At 41.6% G+C, this 19,969-nt stretch overlaps 1 protein-coding gene across 3 annotated transcripts in view; it reads left to right on the forward strand.

Moving 5' to 3' along the window:
• The window catches only part of RESF1 (retroelement silencing factor 1), a 62,742-nt gene that overhangs the window by 17,862 nt on the left and 24,911 nt on the right, over window positions 1-19,969 (forward strand). For all 3 annotated transcript variants that reach the window (XM_048829659.2, XM_075122688.1, XM_048829666.2), the window contains exon 2: window positions 15,571-15,612. The gene's annotated coding sequence lies outside the window, so the exon portion shown is untranslated. The remainder of the gene's footprint in view (window positions 1-15,570; window positions 15,613-19,969) is intronic.

Genomic DNA, 19,969 nt, shown 5'->3' on the forward strand with positions numbered 1-19,969 from the left:
AGATACTGGGAAACTGGAGTGTCTAAGGGAATTGCTTATGTGACTTGTGGTTAGCCAGTGGGGTGAGACCAAAGTCTTCTCTGTTTGGTTTGCCTTGGTATGCATAGAAACCCCAGCCTTGGGCTGTAACTGTCCTGCTTTAAGCAATTTGTCCTGAATTGGTACTCTGTTGGGTCCCACCAGAACCAGCTTCGTTACAGTGGCGTACTCGTGCAAGGATCCACAGAACTAGGTCAATTAAACTTTGGGTCAGAACTCCACGCTATCCAAATTTGAATTTTGGTATTGAGAGTTTGGTTGGTTAAAAAGTAGTTGCAATGGGGAGCGAAGAGCATATGAGGGCCTTGGCAAAAAAGCCCTGGAAGATTTGTGTTCAGAAAAGGGGATAAGCTTTAGAAAGAAGGCTACAAATCAAGAACTGAGAAATCTGTTAATGGCCAGTGATCAGAAGGCAGGAGCACAGCCCTTACCTGATGCTACAGAAGCTGCAAAAGCAATTGGAATGCAAAAGGCAGCAGGTAAACTGCAACTCGAGCATGAACAAAGACTGGCAGAAATTAGATTCCAGGAACTAGAAGCTAAGGCAAAAGTGGAAATACTTCAGCTCCAAGTCAAAAAAGCAATGGAAGAACAGCAGAAATTGTATCCTCTTGAAAGTCCAGTATATAACAATGTTGGTGTGTTGTATAACTCTGAGCAGTTGTCTGGGTGTAACCAAATGTACCCCAACACTGCCACCTTTTATGTAAATGCTGTTATTGTGAGTTCAGTAGAGGGTGGCTCCATAAATTGTGCCAATGCTATGTCTGGGAATGGTAATGAAAAATTCATAGAGAGTGTAACAGTCAGTGGTAAAAGCTGTTTAGGGCAAATTATGGCTTCTAACATCATTCTTGTTAAAGCAGATCTAGTCAAAGAGGAAGATTACTTACCAAATCAGAGTGTGAAAGTTGTTGTTCTCTGTGCGTTTACTGTAAGTGTTCCTTTAGCTAGAATCCACCTTGAATGGAATGATACTAAGCATGAAGTTATAGCTGGTGTAAGGAAGTTATTGCCTAAGGGTCTTTTGATTGGGGAAAATATTCAAACTTTGTTCAGTCCATGTAGCCAGTCACAGGAAAGAAATGATCTTAAATCTGTGTCTGTTATGGGCAATGATTTGCCTGGGGAGGTTTTCTCCAAATGTTTGTCTGAGGAAAAGAGCTGTTTGTCTGTGAATGAAGTTTCTGAATGTCTGTCTAATGTCTCAGAAGTGAATCTGGAATTAGATCAAGCACAGAAAGAACTCATTGGTCAGGACAATGTTTCTCAGGAGCAGATTAAAGTGGATGGTCAGGTTAAAACCCTAAATGAGAAAGGAAAGGGTAGATTTTTGATGGATAATGGATTGTTGGCTAGTATAGCTTGTAAAAGTGAACCTGAAAACGGTAATTGTGATTTGCTGGAAGTAGTGAGAAGAGCAGCAGTTTATCTGTGGGGAGTGGCAATGTGCCTGATAAGGAAAGTTTGGATAGGCCTAGGGAGCCTTGTGAGCTGATGGCCTTGTCTAGTCAGCAGTTTGGGAAGGCGAGGATAGTGGAAGATGAGTGTCCCCCCTGTACCTTACCTGTTGCCTGTGTGGAGAATTGTGACAGCGAAGGAAATGTACCTGTGTCTGTCAGCGGTATTGACTTGCCTATGGAGGGAGCTACCCTGGTCTCCAACTAGTTGTCTATGAACAGCCCTGTGCGCTGGGACAAGGGAAATGAGATTCCAAGCTGTGTGTCTGGTAAAGGAGAATGTGTCTCTGGCTCTTCTTTGTCTGTGGAGCAGACAGAAGGTGCCTTTCAGCCTGTGATGGTTGAGAATTGTGCAGTTGTCTCAGAGTTGGTTCTGGATTCAACTAAAGCCCAGGAAGGGAATGGTCCTAAGTTTGTGTCTGCAAGGGAGAGTGGCACTGTAACTAGGTTGTATCCAGTTAGTGTTCTAGCAAAATCCCAGAGACCAGACAATTCTGGTGCTTGTATTTTACCTGTTGCTAATGTGTTGTTGGGAAAGAGTATAGGAATTCTGTCTAATCAGGGCGATATCCTAGCCAGGGCACAAGGAGAGCATAAAGGTGATTTGATTGTGATGTGGAAACTTGTAGCAAGAAGGGAAAGATTCATGAACTTGTGGGTGGCAAAGGGAAGGAGAATGCTTCTAAACTTTTATCTAGGAAGTTTATACGTTTGCCCAAAAGGGGATTGTGTAGGAATCCACCTGATGGGCCAGAGGTAATTCTGGATGTAAGTGAGACCCAGAAAGAGTCTGTTGGTGCTCAGAAAAGTGTTCCTTTAGAGCAAGCTGTAGGTGAAGAGGGTAAAGGCAAAATTTCTGTGAGGGGTGAATTGTCGCTTAAAGAAGTTCCTGGGGAAAGGAATCCTCATGGTAGTCTTTGCAAGCAGTTTGCTGTAGCTGAAGGGTGTGAAAGTGAGTTAATCAAGGAAGTTTCAGTTCCAAACAGCCAGAAATTATCTGTGGTGAATGGATCCACTGACTTTCCTTTTGAAAGATCCAGTGTGAATAGCTTTGAGAAGGTCTCAGATGGAGTAAAGGTTGTTAAGGAATTTAAACAGCCCTATGACCAAGTGGCTGTTTGTGGCCAGTTTGTTGGGAAGACAGTGGTGTTGGGACAGGATTGTCTGCATGCTAATTCTTTAAGTGAGCAGTCTGTGCTTCAGGGTCTGCAGTTGGTGAACACACCTAGCCAGCAAAGGAATTCCTGTGAGCAGGAAATTTCAGTTTTCAACCTTCTAAGAAAAAGGTGTGGGGGGAAAGAACCCCATCCTGTTGAAGGGAAGAATGAGTGTCCAGTCTTGAAATTGGTAGCAGCTAGGAATATAAAAGCTAGTGTCTGTGGTAATGCAAATTACCTGACTGGCTTGGAGAGGAAAGACTTGCTAATAGATGTTAACATAGAGAGCACGCCCAATCAGCCAGTGAATTCTATTAAGCAAGAGAGATCAAGATTTAATCCTACAGAACAAAAAGGAAAACAAATCTTATTTTTTCAAAGGGAAGCCACAGGGTGACCCTAAAAGGTCCAAACCCCAATGGTATTGAGCCAGAGGTGTGGCAAGACAGATATGATCGTCGATGGACACTGGCAATAAATGTTATTGTTAATGGTGATTTTTGTAACTAATGTGTTGCTATTACCAAGAATTGTAAAAGTATGCAATGTGCCTAATCTTTTGGAAAATCCCTTGAACACGTTAAGCGTGATACATAAGAACACACTTTATGTTAAAAGGCCTTGTAGTGCTACTGTTGCACAGTTAATGCCTGTAAAAAGTCTTGGAACTTTTCACAGGGGAAAAGACATTCCAAACCTGATGTGCTGTATGAAAGGGGAAACTGAGGCACTCTACCATATTGCTTTCATGGTTAAATGCCAAGATTTCTGTACTATGGACAACATTAATTTCTACATTGACTTGATGTTAATTGTGTTTCAAACATTTGCCAGAGCTTGTATGGATAAAGTAGCTATGTTCTTTAGCTCTTGGCAAGATCACATGAGACCTGCAGGAACCATGCTTCAAAAGCAGATTCAATCCGCTATTGTTCTAACCAAGTTTTATCTTGCGTTTGTAAAGAGATTCAATCATGTTACTGAACATGACTGATAAACCATTTCTGTTATACACTAGTATGGCTTCTAACCCCATACTAGCTGTAGTAAGACAAAACCAAGGATGGGGAGCTCTTGGGATGCAGTCAGGTATGTTTGTATCATCCCTTCCTGCATTAATTTTGCGTTGGGGGTGTGATGTTGTTGACTTGAACTGGGACTGTATAGAACATTGTTGCAACCACAGTCCTGTAGTGGCATCAAATCTTGTATAAAGGGGGTCAAATAAGGTGTCTAAGATGAGGTTATGGTTTGTTGGTTATGATTATGCTATCTGTTTGTATGTATCATTTTTATATTTAAAGATATAAGTATTGGCTCTTTGTTGTCTGTATTTCAAACTTATGCCATGCTTCTGGGTGACACCCCAGACAAGTTGGTGTCATCTCTGCCTAGCCTGCTTGATGGCCCATTAAGGACCATCAGCTATACAACTGACCCATTGAGAGAAGGCAGACACACCTTGTGACTCAGCAAGGTATGCAGGGACATGCCTATGGACAGAACTCTGAGGTTTTTTCCATGCCATGTGATGGAATGCTTGTCTTTGTAACAAAGCAAGAAAGACCACATGGCGAAAGAATATAAAAAGCTGCTGCAGCTCCTCCATCTTGTCTTCAATCCTGCTTCATACCTCTGCAGGGACTTATGTGTAAGTAGTTATTGCTTTTATGTTGAAATAAAGATTTCAATGACTAAACCTAAGTGTTTTGGCCTATGTTAAATCTCGCCTATCAACTTGGGTTTTGTTAATTACTTGAAATGCGGAGACTTAGCTTTTCCCTTTCACTTGGTTTTTCATACTTGAAGCAATGATCGGAAATCAAGAAAATACTCCACTACGGCTGCAGAAGAGGATACTGTAATTTAAAAATGGTGTCTACAATTAGGTGATTGAGAAGCTAGCTTCATTAGGTCATCTTATTTTGACTATGGTATCTTAAGGAGACACTGTTCTTTTCTCTGGAAGGGAACAAAGGACCAGAGCAGCCTACAGACATTGCCCGTTTTACTGTAAGGCTGGAGACGATCGTATTGCCATCTCTCAGGTACAAAAAAAAACCCTGGACAGATGGCATCTCTAGGAGCAGACCCTGAAGGTGGGGTGACTGAAGGGGTTGATGTGAGGGAAAGTGATTGAAAGTGAGAAGTGGGAGAATGAAGCTTTGTCCTCTAGAGCAGGGGTTCTCAACCTTTTTCTTCTGGAGGCCCCCCAACATGCTATAAAAAAAATCCACAGCCCAACTGTGCCACAATAATTGTTTTCCTGCATATAAAAGGCAGAGCCAGCGTTAGGGGTAGCAAGCCGGGCAATTGCCTGGGGCCCCACGCCACAGGGTGCCCTGTGAAGCTAAGTTGCTCTGGCTTCAGCTCTGGGTGGCAGGGCTTGGAACCCCAGGCTTCAGCCCCATGCGGTGGGGCTTTGGCTTTCTGCCCTTGGCCACAGCATGTCTAATGCCAGCCCTGCTTGGCGGACTCCCTATAACCTGCTTGGGGCCTGCTAGTTGAGAACCACTGCTCTAGGAAAGGTACAGCTATACCAGCACAATCTCATAGTGGAGGCACAGCTAACACTGGCAGGTGGGGGTGGGGTTGTGTTTTTTGCTTTGTTATTTTTTAATACCATTTACCCAAACTAAATAAGCTATAGTGGCAAAAAGACTTTTTGATGGTTTAACTGCATCTTTTCTAGGACTTTTTGTTGGCATACACCTGTAAATAATCACATACGTAACCAACATTTTTATACTGTCAAAAGGTGAGTGAGGCTTGGTGATAAAGGGAGGAGGAGAAATATAGGCAAAGAGATAAAGAACACTACTGATAGGGAGAATGTGAGAGAAAAGGAAAGAGCTGTAAATAATGCAGAAAAAGATACATTATGATTAATGACAGGAAGTGGAGTGAAGCCAGGTTGGTGGGAGGGGAGGGTGGGGAGAAGAGAGTGTGTGTGTGTGTGTGTGTGTGTGTGAGAGAACACAAGCATGGCAGAGAAAAGACCAGATTCTCAGTCTTCATTTCATCATCTTTGTACCTTGAAAGCTGCCTTAACAGGGCAACTGGAAATTGGCCTTGTGTAGGGAAATCCATGGGGATATGAGGCCAGTGTGTTTTGTGCTCTGGTGATGAACCACTCACCCCCACCGAAATAACGACCTTGGCACTGCTCTCTAACTTAAACTATGGCTCAAACAGTTACTAGGTTACCCCACAAGGTCAGGACCATTTCCTGCTGCAGACAGAGCTTGTTCCTTCCTGACATTCTTAACTAATATGCCAAGTGACATGTCAGTGTTTGAGAATGATGTGGCTTTCTCCAATCCCAGTTACCAGGAAGCTCTTTACATGTCTTTACATCTGTCACCACCAGACAGTTACAGGCAATTTCAACAACTGTTGTGTTGTCTTGTTTAGTAGATACAAAACATAGAATCTTACTTTTTTTAAAAAAGGTTTTTTTTCTTGAACACTTTTGAATGAAAGGAAAAGTAACCCACAAGACATCTAGCTAATATCAGTGTTGGTTGCAGCTGACTTTATTGTGTCTCAGCAGAATTTTGTTGGTTTTAAAATTTATTTTGTATTCTGGTAACATTTAAAGATCGCAACTGAAATCATGGCCCATTTGCATGAAGCACTGTATGAACACATAGTGAGAGACCATCCCTGCCTCCAAAAGAGCTTTTCATTCTAAATAAAAAAGACAGACAATGCATGGAGGAGGAAACGAAGGCACAGAGAGGCGAAATGACTTGTTAGAGGGCACATGGCCGGTCAATTATCAAGCCATTTTAATCCACTGAGCTTCTAACTCTTCAGTCGTGTCTGATATCAAGGACAAAAATAGTATCTAGCGCCAGTAATGATGACATGACTAGAGAGGGAACAGGAACATAGGAATCCAGGTTATCTTCTGCTGTTTGGTCAGGTGATCCAGTAACTGGCAGAAGATGATGTTGCCCAAAGTCCTCCTTATTAATGCATCTGACCCAGTGTAGAACTGTGGCATCTGTGATTGTTCTTGACACTCTTGGCTCATGTCATCATCTGTCCGTGAAAACACAGTCCAGTGTGGAGGACCTGCTTTACCGTGCATTATGAAGACTGCACCTGTGATGGTGAGGTTTGAATGAAAGTTTTGATCTCCTAATCAGTTCTTAGATTTGACGCAGCCTCATCAGAAGAAGCAACAAGTGTTGCCACTCGTCCTGTCCTCTCTTTGTAAGCAGCAACAAAAGAAGGAATGTAAAGGGGGAAAGAGTTGCTAGACAGAAGATGACCTCTAGGTTGTTCAGTCATCATTGCTGTTAGCAGTTGAACCAGGTTCCCATGATCCTTTATGCATGAACCAAAGTCATAATGCTCATATCTATAATTCTTTGTACTTTAGCTGAACCTTAGTTTGTCAATTGATGGTATTAGTACCTGTTAGTAAATATTAATCCTTTTAGTCCTCTTTTCCTTTTTGTATTTTAAATTCCCATATTATTCATTCTCCCAAAATCTTCATGGTATTAGCAAAGAATGTGTATAAGTTGTAAGGCCAAAGTGTTGGTTTATAATCTGTGAATGACCTATATTTAGGAATTTCATATTGAATATTGGACTGTACTTCATTATGGCTAGCCCAAGTCTATGGGAAAACAGATGTCTGGGAAAGAGGCCACTCAAACTGCTAAAGGTGTCTACAGAAATATGAGCAGGGCTGGTTCCTTTTCAATCGCCAGTTGTTATTGCAGATGTTTTCTGAAATGATGATGAAATGGGGATCCATTAAAAAATGTTAACTCAGTGAGAAGTGTCTGTTGTCCCAGCTGTACTAGTGAAATATGAGAGGGAAGGGTCATAGATCAATAGAGTTGTTTGACAGCTAGAAGATTCAAGATTCACAGAAGTTGGGGACTTTTTTTAAGCCTATAACAAGTTCAGCTGTCTCCAAAGCGCACTCTTATGGCCAGTGGTGGCTCTGAGGCACCATGCCTCTATTTCCCCTCTTCAGGGCCCTTTAAGAACTCCAAACAGCCTCATGACTACCACCATCCCTGCCTGGAACTGGTTTAATAACAAAAAAAAATCAAGTACAATCCTCAAGGTCTCAAAATAAAGTCCACCCCACACACAAAGTTCATACTTGGCTCTGGAATCTTCCATCACACCCAGAGCTATTCTTCTGTCACAGTCTGTTCTTTGTGAAGCTACCACTCCCTGCTCTTCCTAGCTGGAGCTCAGCCTTCTGGCTCTGACTTCCAGACCCCAACCTTTTTCTCAATGAGGGTCTCCTGCAGCAGGCTATAATACTGATAAAATTTGTTATAACTTATTAACTTGGAACATGCACAGGGCAAGTAAGTAATGCTCACAGAGGGATTTAGGCTTTGCTGAACTGAGATAGGATAATATTAGCAGTGCAAGTCTTACAGGCAGTAGTTTGTGATCAGCATAACTGACTAAAACTAGGACTGATGCCAGTGAAAGTCCCCAGATTCTGTTTTGTGTCCCTGGCTTCCATTTTCAATAAGTAATAGTCACTCCACCATTAGATGGAAACTGCAGATCGCATTGGGCTAAATAGAGAATTGGCAGTAAAAGGGTGGTAAACAATGACTTAAGATCATAACACTGAGGTAAATAACGGTTGCAAGTCTAAAAATAGAACTGACAATTAGCAAAAGAAGGTAAATAAGTAGGATGCTGTCCTGTCTAAAAATAGAATTGAAAAACGGTATTAAGGTCAGTCTGGCAGTTGAGAGAGGGGGACAGTTGAGGAGAGAGATGAACAAAGATTCTGAGTACGCGTGGGAGAGATAATGCAGCATAGTCACTGGAGTAAGTCTGTCAGACGAACTTACAGTTACTGCTATGGTCACAGCTATAGTAGAGTGTTTTGTGTATATATGTGTTCGGAGAGGTTAATAAAGATGAATGGGCGTTTTTGTGTTGATTGTAAAAGGCCTCATATATATATATATATATATATATATATATATATATAAAGGCCTCTTACAGTCAACACACACTCACCCATTATCTTTATTACCCCCCCACACACACATACATATTTTTTATTTATATATATAGTGTTGTAAGACCTAAAGAACATCTAAGAACTGCTGTCAGCGACTAGTGGAAGACTGGCAATCTGAAGCGGGACGTATCGCTTAGCGTCACTTCCGTAAGGCAACATGATTTGGAGTACTCCTTAACTTATAAGGGATTTGTGTTTTATATTGTTGTGTTGGATTGCTGTTTGCACCAATAAAAGGGTGCCTTATTTTAGAAAAGAACACTGCTTGTGTCAGTCGTTGGAGGGCTGTGTGTGTGTCCACTGGGGGTCACAGGTCCAAGCTATTCTGGAGAGCTTCTAAATGGGGAACCCCTGGCAAACCCAAGATACTCGCTGGCCCTGGAGACCCATACTTCAGGATAACTGATTGGTGAACAGGTGGGCTGTTTTGAGAGAACCCTTGGTAAACTCGGGAGAGGACAATAGCTGAGCTATTCCGGGGGTACCTGAATTCTGTTTTGGGTGTAACAGGACCAAGGTGGTGACCCTGGGTAACCTATTTTTGCCTTCCAATGATAAGAGAACAAACAACTGATTACAATTTAAGACACATTGTAGGCTTTTAACACTTGTTCTTGTTCGAGTGCTTGCACATGTCTATTCCAATGTAGGTGCGTGTGCGCCCAGACCACAGTTTTGAGAATTTTTTTCCCCAGTGGTATCTGTCGAGTTGGCTACAGTGTCCTCTGGTGCCACACCCTCATAGTGCTCATATAAAGGACCCTGCTGACCCCCCTCCCCTTCAGTTTCTTCTTACCGCCTGTGTTGGTTGCTGGAACCCCTCTTTGCTCAGCCAATCCTCCTAGTGGTTTTTTCTCCAATTCTTAGTGTAAATGGTTATTGTAGTTTGTTAGGAATTAGTTGAGTAAATTTAATAGTTTTGGACGCCTCCGTGCTTAGCTAGTGGGGTAATTTGCATTCCCAGTTCCAGGGCATACCTTAGTCGCTGTGTTTCAAGCCCTGCGCCTTCTGTGGTAAGTCTGTTCCTTTGAGTGACCTGTCAAGGTTCCTTCCCCACTCTGAACTCCAGGGTACAAATGCGGGGACCTGCATGAAAAACCCCCTAAGCTTATTTTTACCAGCTTAGGTTAAAACTTCCCAAGGTACAAACTATTTTTCCTTTCCCCCCGGACTTTATTGCTGCCACCACCAAGCGTCTAACAAAAATATAACGGGGAAAGAGCCTGCTTGGAAACGTCTTTCCCCCAAAAAATCCTCCCAAACCCTACACCCCCTTTCCTGGGGAAGGGTTGATAAAAATCCTCACCAATTTGCATAGGTGAACACAGACCCAAACCCTTGGATCTTAAGAACAATGAAAAAGCAATCAGGTTCTTAAAAGAAGAATTTTAATAGAAGAAAAAGTAAAAGAATCACCTCTGTAAAATCAGGATGGTAAATACCTTACAGGGTAATCAGATTCAAAACGTAGAGAATCCCTTTAGGCAAAACCTTAAGTTACAAAAAGACACAAAAACAAGAATATACATTTCATTCAGCACAACTTATTTTATCAGCCATTTAAACAAAACAGAATCTAATGTATATCTAACTAGATTACTTACTAAGTTCTAAGACTCCATTCCTTTTCTGTTCCTGGCAAAAGCCTCACACAGACCAAGAGAACCTTTGTTTCTCCCCCCACTCCAGCTTTGAAAGTATCTTGTCTCCTCATTGGTCATTTTGATCAGGTGCCAGCGAGGTTATCCTAGCTTCTTAACCCTTTAAAGTGAAAGGGTTTTTCCTCTGGCCAGGAGGGATTTAAAGGTGTTTACCCTTCCCTTTATATTTATGACAGACCCGCACTTGAGCTGTTTCAAGTGCTTGGGGGAATCTCATAGGAAGGACCGCTGCCAAATCTGCAGGGACTTCAGACTGCAAACTGAAAAGGACTGAGTAGCAAGACTGAAGGTCCTCCTCATGGAGGCAGCCTTAAGACCTGCCTTGGAGCCATGCTTGAACTTCACACCAAGCAGCTCTCCCAACCTCTGGATTCACAGCACCAATTGTCTTCCCCGGTGCCTAAGAAGAAGCACCGTAAGCACCAAGAGAAGAGTCAGTCCCCGATGCCAAAGGCAAAAAGACCGTGAGAGTGAGACCTGCTCTTCTCTCCCAGAACTGCAACTCAGGTCGCCGCAACTCCAGTGCTGCCGCAAGCTCCACTGGCACAGGAACAGCTTCCTTGGGGCAGACAGCATACTGCACAGTTCATAGTATTGTCGGCTCCTGAGGCATTCGCAGCAGCCAGGGACCTTCTTACCCTACTGGTACCGGCGTCCCCAGAGGGGCAAGACTTGGCACCACTGGTGCCCTCAAGCATCGGGGAGTTGTTGCCAGGACTTCACCTGGTGCCACGGCAGCTGTCTGGGAATTGAATGGTGTAACCCAGTTCTGCTGTGCTGAGAACCCAGCAATTTGAAGTAATCTGAGTCCAGGCATCCAGGAAGCAGGAGAGGCAGTTGGAGAACAAGGATGTAGCTTTCAGAGTAACAGCCGTGTTAGTCTGTATTCGCAAAAAGAAAAGGAGTACTTGTGGCACCTCAGAGACTATCCAATTGATTTGAGCATAAGCTTTTGTGAGCTAGCTGGATCCAATGCAGATGGGATAGCAATGCCAACATCAGGCATCTCATCAAAACAAGTGTTTTGAGGATCTCAAGTTTCTGGGGTTGGACTGCGCAGAATGTGGTGTGAGATTTAGCATCTAGTGTGTTTGACGGAGCCAGATGTAAGATAGTAGCAGATATGATCTGAGATTTGTGTGTCACAAAACACTGAAATGTTCTTGGTCCCTAATTCTGAAATGTTTTGAGGAGAATAGCATGTGTGGATATACAAACCTCAGCTAAAATATTAATTTAAGTCTTCTGTGTTTCAAATGAGTTTCATTCTAAGCTTAAAAAATTTTTTTTTTATCAAGATGTTGATTTCAAAAGATAAGCTGTTTGATCTATAACGCAGCATAAGAAGCTTACTGCATAAATGCCTTGCTGATAGGATCAATTGTCTGGTTCTAAATTAGTGGAGGAGAAACTGTAGATGATGGAACTGATCATAAGTTTGAACTTCTGAATTTTGCTGATGAATGGAGAGTATATTTTGTTGCTAGTTTTTCCCAATCAGCAATTTTTATACCATTTTATATATTTTTTGTGTCCTTAAACTGGTGATACAATGTCATCTTATGACTTTTCATTCACATGAGACCATGCTAGCTTCCTTAAAAGTGGTCACATGTTGCTTTTGTTACTGTTTTTCGGAGGTCACAAACCTATAGTCTTTGAGATACAAATAACACCAAATTTTTTTGCATCACTGATTTAAGTGGGGCTCTTACAAATTGATGCTTGTGTTAATACCTACCTGTTAGTAAATATTAACCCTTTTAGTCCTTTCCTTTCTGCATATTTCATTAACATATAAATAAATTATTCTTTAGAATCTTTGATATTAGCAGAGAGTGTGTTTGAATTCTAAAGCCCAGAATACTAGCTCTTGACCTGTAAATAACCCTACTCAGGAATTGTATGTATTAGGCTGTATCTAAGAATCCTTGGCATCTCCATGTCTGTAAAACTCCAGATAGTCTTAGAAATCATTCCCTTAAAAGAAATAAATTATATAATCCTTACATAAGCATATATAAACCTGGGAAACTGATGACAGATGATTGTTAAACAGATGTTTCCTATTAGGGAATGATTATGATTATGGGGGAAGAAAGACCCACTGAAAGATATTATCTTGGTGAATTGTTAGTCCTCTCAGCTGTAAATAATTATGCCTTCACACATAAATCAGGTAAACTGAGAATGTATAAGAAATGAAATCAGAACGTATGTTTCTTTTTGCAAAGAATTATATAGGGTTTTTGTTTTAAAAACCCGATATAATGACAGTGTTTTTGGAACTTTGGGAATGAAACTGTGCTTCCCACCAGTTGCAGTGAAGTAGAGAGACAGAACCAGCTCTTTATCACATCAAGGGTGATAATGCATCTCTTCTTGCTGTATTCTGTATAGTGCTGTACTAATCTCTGATTGATAATCTTTGGTTAAATAAGTTGTTGAGTCTGTTGTTCAAAAATCAAGTAGTCATTAACTCAGACACAACTTTTGCTAAGGATAACCTAATTTTGATTGGACCAAGTTGCACAGTATGTTTCACACCTGATTTGTCTAAAGAGAAAGGCAATGCAAGGTGGAGGAAGCGAAGTTCACAAACTATTAAGAATCAAGGGTGAGTTTGAGAAACCTGACTTTACAGGTCAACAAGCCATCTGAAGGAAGACTGACATTTCAGAAATCCTAAGAGCTTGGGGAGAAGTTATGATGTCAACAAACAAGCCACTCCAGGCTTTTAACCAAATTCTTTCTCTGCACCCAAAGAACTGCTAGCAAGAAGCACTGTGCCAGGAGAACATCACCATCTGGATCCTTGTCTGCAGTTCTAGCTCTTACTCTGAGAGACCAGAAGACTCAGAGCTGAATGAAGAGTTGGCAAACCTCCTTTTGTCTTTTTTTTTTTTTTTAGTTGCAGATGTCCAAGTCTTCTTTCGTGGTGGGTTTTTTTAGGGTAGGATGTGAAAGTGTGGCTATGTGCATGGTAACACCCATAAAGTCCACCTGGGGAAGGCCTCAAATGTTTTGCAGGGTTAAACAGCTTTAAATACTTTCTCACAAAATTATTCATTAAAATGTGTTCTGTGTTTTATGTTTTAAAGTCTTGAGAAATTCAGATTGTCATCTGTAATTTATGGTAAATAAGAGTTGTCAAACTTCTGTTTATCAAAAGTGTTCTGATCAATATCTCTTGGGGAAATATGGGGAGTAGAAAGGGTTAGCTACCACATAAGAACTGATGTCTTAAGGAAGCTTTATAATTGGCTCTGAGATAGTGATTCAGACATTAGGTAATTTGATTTCATATTAAGATGTTTAATCATTCAAATTGTAGATTTAATTGAGCCTGGTAAATCTTTAGTTGGGATTTATAAGCAAATAGGTAGACATCTTCTTGGAATCCTTAATCCTTGGAGTGATTAATTTTTGTATTAATTTGATTTGATTTAACCTCCAATCCAATATTGAGACTTACTTGTTTGGTTTGATAGTTGCAATGCTTTTTTTTTAAGTTTAGTTTAATGTTAATAGTAGATTTCCTTTGTAAATACCTTTTCTTAAATTGAGTTTAGTTTAGTTTGTGGCTCGTGGGCTGGCTTAAAATGGCTTGCAGGCTGGATCCACCCTTAGAGTACAGAGTATATTAGAGTGAAGATTACTGAAATCATTGTAATTGTAGTGGAAAGAACAAAAAATACTAAAAATTCCAATAACAGTATTTTATTACTCCCAATCTAAAGAATTATGAACATTTTGATATTTGAGGCAAAGATAAGGCTGCTGGTAGCTTGAAAAATCAGTCATGGCTGGGCTCTGCCAAAATAGGAAGTCAGTTTCCTTTTGCTTGAAAAAACTGTTCATTTTCAGTGAGTAGCAAATTGAAGGGAAACCACTAGTAAAGCTCCTAAAATTTGGAAATGGTTTGACAAAAGGAATGTAAGAGGGTTTGATTTAGATAACTCAATATGGAAAGCGTTAAAACTTTGACCATTCCGGGGAAAGGTTCGCAGCTTCACAGTGTTCCAAAAATCACTCGCTCACATAGCTATATTTATATCCTACATGTTTACAACAATTCTGATTGTAGACGGAGAGAAATGTGACAGTTTTACATGTTGCAGATACACACTTTCCCATTCTGATCACTGTCTTCTACTTTTCCACCCTTCTCCCCAAAAAGTTGCAACAATTTAAAAATACAACTGCTTGGTAAACATAGACGCTACACTGTATTTTCGTCATGAACCAGTCTCTCTTCTTCCCTTTCCCTGAAGTATGGGAAATAAATCTTAGGAGTTATGCATCATTAATGACCTTCCTTTAACTTTTATAGTGTGGTAAGGCAATAAGGATGATTCTGGAGAAATGATTTGGAGGTTTTTTTACTTGAATTTACAGGTTCAAGACATTTTCCTGGTTTGATCTCAAGGCAGTTTGTTGTTGTAGCACCATGCTGTGATCTATATGAGCCACATGACATATGGATGAGGCTCTGTTAATATAAAGCCCTTGGATAGAGTGCCTGAAGTTCCTGATGAGAATCTCTAAAAACAAGACACCCAGGAGATGTAGAAACTTCCAAATGTATTAATTCAGTATTAGATCTGCACTTGCAGGTGGCTAACCATAGGCCTTATGGAGGAAGATAAGTTCCTTTAGCTCTCTAACAAATCAATCTGCTACCTGAAGAAGCAGAACTCTATGTAGGCCAAGGGTGACATGTATAAGGGGACAAAATTCCTTTTCCTTCCCCACTCACTCTCAAAAGAGAGAAGCTTTTAGGTTTAGATGTTTTAAAGGAGAAAAGGCAAATACAAAATGGGGTTAATAAGTACCAATGATGGTGATGAAATAAAGTGGTAATCTTCCAAGAAGATAACCATATTCTCTAAAGCACTATTAAACTAAATAAATCAAAGCCCAGTTAAGCTATATGGTCTGTTTTTTTGACAGTGTCTTGAAGAGCCACAGCCTGATAACTTAACTGCAATTTAGAGAATACTACCTGTCTATATGCATGAAGTAGTAAACTATGGAAGGGGATGGACAAATAAAACTCCACTGGTCTAAATGTTGTATTTATTAAAAAAACAAAAACAAACCATAAACAGAAGCTCTCAAATTAGCTTGAGGTAAGCACAGGTCATAAAGTTAAAATTCCTTTTGACTAGGGGCTGCTATTCTCAACTTCTGTTGGCTTCTAGTGTCTAATTTTTGTTATATTGCAGATTGTATGAAGAGGGAAGCCTCCTGTCCGAAATACCATCAGAGTAAGTGGTTTTCATTGTTACACAAACTTAATAATGAATTTGATCAATGAGTTTGTTTGTCATGGTTTCGGTAAGTGTGAAATTATTTTATAACTCACAAAACATAACCTAATTTGGAGGAAGAATAAGATTCATGTATGTAAAACGTGCTTGTTCAAATCTGGCATTTAGGTTTCCTCATATACATTCAGGGTTTGGGGTTTTTTTTTGTTTTTACTCTTTCTGCAGAATCTTATTTTGGCTTTTGTATTCCTTTGATTGTCACTGTCGTTTTGCATCTCTCTGTATATGTAGGTCTGTAATACTTGCTTAAATAAGTATCTGCAAGTGACTGTCCTTGAACCTAGCAGATGCTAAAAAGGTACAGAAAGTTAATAAAGGATCACAAAATGGCTTTACAAACACTGACTTCAGCCTCTCACTACTCCATGAACTTAAACAGTATTTCCACTTTATAGGGTAGAGTGTGTTGTGGAAAACGAGTCACACCATCTGTTTGGCTCAAACAATCTGAGGCCTTTTATTGAATACAAGCATGCAGGGAGAGGGAGACAGAGATGGTCACACGCAGGTGCCACCCTGGTCTCTTTCTACTCTGCCCCTATAATACCAGTCTTATATAGGTCCAAATCCAAGCCAAATGATACATTTCCTTATTAGTTATTTTTCACCACTCAAGCATTATTAATAAAGCCTTATGAGGAGATAATGGAAAGACCGTTTCATAATTAGCACTGTGCTGACGCACCTTGTTATTATCAAGATCTGTGGTTTGCTGTGGCAGCGTTTTGACTAGGGACTTTTGCAGGGTGGAGGGTGCATATAATGGACAGCTAGGGACTCTTCTGGAGGCCCTTTTGGCTCTTTTCTAGTTAGAGATTGGCCTAGTCCATTATCTGTGTCAAGTGCCACAGCCCAGCATATGTAAATGCTTTTAGCTTAAGCCAAGTCTTACAGTATACAGGCCTGTAGGCCTCTTGCGTTACAGCTCTTGCATATGTTGCATATAATGCATAGATTGTGCCGCAGAATGGGAAGGGGTTAGGTCAACAGTAATTTCCCCCACAGTTGTAAGTGTCTTGCCCAGAATTGGGAGCAAATCCAGATCTCTTGGTTCCCTGTCCTGAGCCTCAACCACAAGACTATCCTTCCTTCTATAATTGCTAAAAGCATCCTATTGAATATTCTTACTGTATGATCCAGTTCAGGCTAGCACTCTTGCAGTTTATCAACTTCAGGCCTTATTTCTGCTAGACTTGAACTAAATGTTCTCTGGGTGCCAGGGGACTCGCCCTTGGTTGTTATGGGCAAGCCACTCTGTCTCAGATTCCCCTTTTGTAAAATGAAGATAATATCAAACTACCTCATAAAGATTATGGGAATTTTCATTCTAGATGGAGCAGGTAGCACTGCCTGTTACTAAGGTTTCCCAGTCTGAATGTTTTTGGAAGACTTCAACCAAAACAGTTCAACTGTTTCTGAGAGTGGAGCTAGAGAGAATGGAGCTTGTTTTTCACTGTTGAAAAAATCCCTGGTTACCTTTTCTTAGGAAAGCTTTAATGTTCCCCTGACTTGGAGCAGGGACTTGAAACTTGGCAGGGAGGTGGCTTTGTATTAGTGATACATCTTTTGTTGTTCCTGTGAAAATGCACTCAAATTTGGTCAAGTTATAAGCCGTTAAAAAATTGTTGTTCACACATGCTCAGTGGAAACTCGTTAGAGCTTAACAGCTAAAATCTCTGAAGATTCTGCCCATACTGAGTATGCACCATCTCCTCACAGCTCCAAATGCTGACCATGCTCCTAATGCTGACCAGGCTATAGATTTGACAATAGAGCAGCTGAACATGCTTCTTCCTCTCGCAGCTTCTACATGTGACCAGACTACAAGTGCTGTCTCCAGAGTGAGTGAGCATGCTTCAGCCTAAGGCTACAGGAGTGAAGACAGTCTTTCCCTGTAATGGTTGCTCTAGGCTGAGGTAGGGCCAGGCACTGGAAATGAGAGCAGGGAGCCTGTTTCTTCAGTGTTCTCAATGACACATGCTCCCCACTGCGGGCACCGCAGCATTGTGGAGAAGACTGACTCAAATGCAGAGGGGATAAGAGCCAGATGTAGGACATGTTGGGGAGGACCAGAGGAACAGACAAGAATCCTGGGATGGAGCCTGGAGCTGGAGGCTGGTAGGGGGTGGAGACTGGGATAGACTGAGTAAAAAGACTAGGTCTGGGAGCCAGCAAGGCAAACTATGAGCTGGGAGGTGAAGGAAACTGAGACTCCCAGTATGAGAAGACTGGGACTGGGAACCAGGGTGGGCGGCCTGGACGTGGAGGGGAAACAAAGCTGCCAAGGGTGAACAGGTAATTCTGACATTTCCTAATGTTTGAGTTCTTCACTTTGCAACTTTAATAGGATCCTGGGACCAAGATCCACAGGCGATGCCTTTTTCATCCTATGGAACACACGTCTCCTGTATACCTTCCTTTCTACCCTGTTGCTGTCTGTGGTCATACAAGGACCAGCTAAGCCAAAGTCATCCTGATAGCCGCTGCATCGCCAAGCAAACCTGGTATTCATACCTACAGTGGATGTCAGCATGCCCTCCACATGTCCTCCACTTCTTCCAAATCTCCTTTCACAGGATATAGGTCAGACCTTGCACCTGAACCTGGAGATACTCCACTTGAGAGCTTGTCTCCTCAGTGGTTCCAAGGCAAGGAGATGATCTGCTATGAGGAAGTCAGACATTTTGTTAAACAGTAGACAGTCAACTACACGCTCAACATACCTCCACAAATGGAAGAGATTTCAAACATGGTACCTAAACAAACAAATTGAAGCCTCCATGTCTACCCTGCCATTAGTCCTGGACTACATACTTCATCTTAAGAAATCTGGTCTCTCAGTGAGTTCACTCCAAGTACACCTGGCAGCAGTCACAACCTTCCACCATAAGGTGGATGAGGTTTCAGTGTTTGGTCATCCAATTACCAAAGATTTCTACAGGGCGTACGCAATCTCTACCTACAACCCAGAGCCCCAACTCCTCCATGGGACCTCACTTTAGTGTTTCGATCTCTCACAAGCGTCCCATTTGAACCTTTGGCTTCATGCTCACTACTATACCTTTCCATGAAAGTAGCCTTTCTCATTGCCATCGTGTCCGCAAGGCGTGTAGGACATCTTGGGGCCCTTATGGTGTACCCACCATATATGATCTTTCTCAAGAATAAAGTCACCCTAAGACTACATCCTCCATATTTACCTAAAGTCCTTCTTCTTTCTACCTCAACCAACCCATTCATCGTCCCACATTCTTCCCTAAACTTCACAGGAACAGACAAGAGGCGGCATTCCAGACCCTGGACATCAGAAGGACACTAACCTTTTATCTCAAACAGATCAAACCATTCAGAAAAACTCCTAAATTGTTTCTCTCCACTACAGAGGGGTTAAAGGCAAACCTATATCTAAGCAGAGACTTTCCAAAAGGATTTCAAGTTGTATCCAGCTTTGCTTCTGTCAACATGAGCTACAACTCCCATCATGAGTCAAAACACATTCCACAAGATCAGTTGAAACATTGATAGCCTTCTTGAATGACGTACCTATTACTGACATATGTAAAGCAGTCACTTGGACATCATCTCACACATTCATACAACACTGTCATTGACCAGGATTCACCATCTGTCACTTGGCTGAGAGAGACAATCTTATCATCCATTCAGACCTAACTCCGAAGCTCCTCCATCCCTCTGAGGGGTGCTGCTCTACTGTCACCTAAAGTGGAGTACCCACAGGGACAACACTTGAAGAAAGAAGAGGGAGTTACTCACTTTTTGCAGTAACTGATGTTCTTCAAGGTGTGTCTTCCTGTGGGTGCTTCACTACCCACTCTCCTCCCCTTTACTTGGGAGTTCTAACTGAAGTCCTCTGCAGTAGAGAAGGGACTGAGGGAGGGAGGGAAAGGGGCGCAGCTGCACAGCACTAGTTAACTGCCGCTGCAGGTGTGAGATGGGGAGAGTGCATGTGCAGCCCAGCCGGGTAGTTCTGTCAAAATTCTCTGACTAGAGGCGCAGGGCCCACTCTCACAACAGCATCCTCACTTTAGTGGTGGACTCCCTACTACAAAGAGGGGCAATAGAGCAGGTTTCTCCAGAATATCAAGGGACTGGTTTCTATTCAACTTATTTCCTGATTCCCCCCCCAAAAAAGATGCATGGAGACCAATTTTGGAACTCCCACCATCTCAATCACTTCATCCGCAAACTCAAGTTTCCTATGGTCACATTAGCAATAATCACCCCATCATTAGACTGTCTTGTTGTTTATGGCTCTCACTATGCCAGATGCTTA

Source organism: Caretta caretta, chromosome 1, assembly GCF_965140235.1.
Source record: "Caretta caretta isolate rCarCar2 chromosome 1, rCarCar1.hap1, whole genome shotgun sequence".
Lineage (NCBI taxonomy): Eukaryota > Metazoa > Chordata > Testudines > Cheloniidae > Caretta > Caretta caretta.